The sequence below is a fragment of the Brassica oleracea genome, chromosome C5, assembly GCF_000695525.1.
Source record: "Brassica oleracea var. oleracea cultivar TO1000 chromosome C5, BOL, whole genome shotgun sequence".
Classification (NCBI taxonomy): domain Eukaryota; kingdom Viridiplantae; phylum Streptophyta; class Magnoliopsida; order Brassicales; family Brassicaceae; genus Brassica; species Brassica oleracea.
In genome coordinates this window covers 21,871,848-21,876,061 of record NC_027752.1, presented here as the reverse complement: position 1 = coordinate 21,876,061, position 4,214 = coordinate 21,871,848, and positions in this window count along the sequence as shown.

Here is a 4,214-nt window from a genome sequence, read left to right as displayed (position 1 = left end):
GTGGCCTTGACCCCAAACCCGACTTCTGCGATCCGAACCCTTTCTCGACCTTCTCAAGTAGACCCACGTTCAGACTGGTCTTGAACTGGTATCCACTAGAACTTATCTCTCTTCACTTGAACATAACCTTCTCCAGGTGCTGACACAAAATCGGCAGAATAACTGTTCTCGAAAACTGCCTAAATCGCCCGAAAACTATCAAATCTCGATCTTTCTTTCTTTGCTTTCTTTCTCACGTTTTGAACTGAATTTCAAGTGTTCTGAATGTGTTCAAATAAGAGGGGATCGTGGGCTATTTATAGGAAACAGCAACCAATCAGGAACAAGCCGTGTGGCAGCCCGTGTGTCGCTTCGCATGGCGCCGGACGCATGCGCGGCGACACCTCGTGCTCCACACGGCTGGCTGCATGTATCTGTCTCATGCGGGATGACACCACACCATCTACCTGTCTGGATACATGGCCTGGCTCCATGCAAGGAGACACCACGTCCTCCACATGTCTGGCCGCATGGCCTGGTCGCATGCATCGCAACACCTCGTGCTTCTATGTGTCACTCCGCATGCTGTGATCATTTTTACTGCAACACCTCATGCTTCTCTTTCCACATACCATGACAGGCAGTTGCCACCACGTCCTGATCTCATAGATCGAGCCACCTCGGGCTTCTCGGTCCATTCGTCCAATTTTGGCCTTTCCGGTGAATTTTTCGTCCCGCGATCAATCCCAATATTTTTCGACGCCCGTTCTTATGATCTGATTATTTTTAATAAACTCCAAATGAATCCTGACTTGATGGAAAATATTTCCCGAGTTTCCGGCTTCTTCGAAAAATTCCATAATACCGAAATTAGGGTTTTTCGCCCAATTTCTGGTCTTCCTGTTGTGCTTCCAAAAGTGTAATGCTTCAAACCTTCTTTGAGTAAATATACCACATTGTCTAACCATTGTCTAGTGGGATACTTGACTCATGGTTCAGACAAAAATAATATGATCGTCTGCGACTCGACTACCCGAAAGATACTCGACCATTCTTTTTTTATCTTTTTTTTTTTTTTATTGGTTTCAACATTCTCCCCTCCTTAACAGAATTCATCCTCGAATTCTAAGGTTCTGAGGGGCCTCTTTCTTCCATCACAACATCCTCTCGGAAGAACTCCGGGTGATCGGTTTAAAATCGCGCTTCTTCTTCCCAAGTAACATGAATCATGTTTTGTCTTCCCCAGAACACTTGTACTTGAGCAATCTCACGATTCTTCAGCTTCCGAATACGCCGTTCTCCCAATCTGATTGGTCCTTCCAGATACGTAAGGTTTGTCCTCAACTCCTCTAGACTCTCGGGTTCAACAGTACTTGGATCCCGTATATGTTTCCGAAGCATGGAAACATGAAATACAGGATGTAGACGCATATCCTCTGGCAGATCCAAACGGTAAGCTACCTCACCAACTTTCCCGATGATCTTGTACGGACCAATGAACCTGACCGCAAGTTTCCCGACCTTGCCAAATCTGTCCTTCCCTTTCTGTGCAGTAACTTTCAAATAGACCCAATCTCCTATCTCAAAAGTTACCTCTCTTCTTGATTGGTCTGCGTACTTCTTCTGGCGGTCCTGAGCCTTCTTCAGGTTGGCCTGAATCGTCTCCAGCTTAATCATGGTCTCCTGAACGATAGGTGACCCAAACATTCTTCTTTCGCCCACTTCCGTCCAACACATAGGCGTTTTGCATGGCCATCCGTATAACGCTTCATAAGGTGACATCCCTATGCTCCAATGATGACTGTTGTTATACGAGAACTCGACCAACGGTAAATGCTTCTCCCAAGTTCCTGCCCAATCGAGAATACACATCTGAAGCATGTCCTCGATGGTCTGAATGGTTCTCTCCGATTGGCCATCTGTTTCTTGATGGAACACCGTACTTCTGAATAGTTTAGTTCCCAAGGCTTCTTGCAGTGCTTCCCAGAATGATGCCGTGAACCGTGGATCGCGATCTAAGACGATGTCTGAGGGTACAACATGTAACTTCACAATTTGGTCGATGTACAACTCGGCCAACACTTCAACTTTATTAGTGTCCCGCATAGGCAACAAGTTTGTAACCTTGGTTAACCTATCCACAATCACTCATATCGAGTTGTTCGATCTACCTGGAGCAGTGGGTAATCCAGTGATGAAATCCATGGAAATAGAGTCCCATTTCCATTGAGGTATCGGAAGACTCTGCAATAATCCTCCGGGAACTTGATGTTCGACCTTAACTTGTTTACAAGTTGCACACTGCGCGACCCATTGCGCTACTGATCTCTTCATTCCTGGCCAATGATAGTATCTTCTCACATCTCGGTACATCTTCGAACTTCCAGGATGGATACTAAGTAAAGAATGATGAGCAATCCTTAGTATCTCATCTCTCAGCCCTTGTCCTTTAGGAACCGTGATCCTCCCATTAATTAGCAAGGTTCCATCCTCCGCCAAGTAGTATCCAGCACAATTTGGCCCACCTTTTCCTTTGAGTTCCTTAGCAATCTTCAATAGCTTCTCATCCTTATGTTGTTCTTCTCGAATTCTCTGAATCAAGCTAGCCTGATTCACCGCTTGAAGTCCCAATGGCTCGCTCGCTTGCCCTTCCAAAACGACCAACTTCACTTGTTTCAACTCTTGGTTCAATAGCTCCACTTCGTTCTCTAAATCTGCGTCCAACTTTCTTCGACTTAAGGCGTCCGCAACAACATTCGCTTTACCAGGATGGTAGTTAATCTTAGTCTGCCACAAACTTCTTCCACCTACGCTGGCGCAGGTTGAGATCTGGCTGAGTGAAGAGGTATTTAAGACTTTGGTGGTCCGTGTATACCTCCACTTCTTCTCCATACAAGTACGATCTCCAAATTCGCAAAGCGGACACCACGGCCGCTAACTCCAAGTCATGTGTACTGTAGTTATCTTCATGCTTCCGTAGTTGTCGTGAAGTATATGCAATGACTCGCCCATCTTGCATAAGAACACAACCTAACCCAACTCGTGAAGCATCCGTGTAAACCGTGTAAGGTTTACCGTGCTCGGGCAAAGCGAACACAGGTGCGGTCGTGAGAGCTTCCTTCAACTTCTTGAAAGCCTTCTCGGTTTCTTCCACCCATAAGAAAGGAACTCCTTTACCGGTAAGTTTAGTTGAAGGCTTTGCAATGGAGAAAAAGTCCTTAACAAACTTCCGATAATAGCCCCCAAGTCCGAGAAAACTCCTTACTTCCGTCACAGTGGTAGGTCGAGGCCATTCCCGTATGGCTTGGACCTTTTCTGGATCAGCAGCAACGCCCTCTCCTGATACTATGTGACCCAGAAATCCTATCTCTCTCTTCCAAAACGAGCACTTGCTGAACTTGGCAAATAGCTTCTGATTCCGTAACCTTTCCATAACCAGTCTCAGATGCTCTTTGTGCTCCTCCTTACTTCTCGAGTACACCAGGATGTCATCAATGAAAATGATCACGGACTTGTCGAGATAGTCGTGAAACACTTTATTCATCAAACGCATGAAAGCCGCAGGTGTGTTGGTGAGACCAAAGGGCATAACGACAAACTCATACTGCCCATATCTTGTGCGAAACGCCGTCTTCATGATATCTGACTTGGCAATAGGAATTTGATGATACCTTGATGCCAAATCAATCTTCGAAAACCAAATAGCTCCCTTTAGTTGGTCTAACAACTCGTCTATCCTCGGAAGATGATACTTATCTTTTATCGTGATGTTGTTGATACCACAATAATCGATACACAACCTCATGCTTCCGTCCTTCTTCTTCACAAATAGCACAGGAGCTCCCCAAGGTGAAGAGCTCGACCGAATGAATCCCTTTTCCAATAGATCTTCCAATTGCTTCTTTAGTTTAGCCAACTCCGCAGGTGCCATCCGATATGGTGCCTTAGGTATAGGTTTTGCTTCAGGCTCCAAATTGATCGTAAAGGGATTACTCCGAGGTGGAGGTAATTCCTTTAGTGGTGCAAAGATATCCTCAAACTCTTGGACCACTTCTATGTCTTTGACCTTAACTTCATCTTTAGTGGCTCCTCCACTAACCGATAAAGTCAACAAACATACTTCGCCATCTTGAAACAAATATTGTACTCTCATTGCTGCTACCAAAGACACGGTCATACTAGGACTGATTCCATAGTATACCATCTCTGGTCGTTTACCTCTGCCAAACAACAGT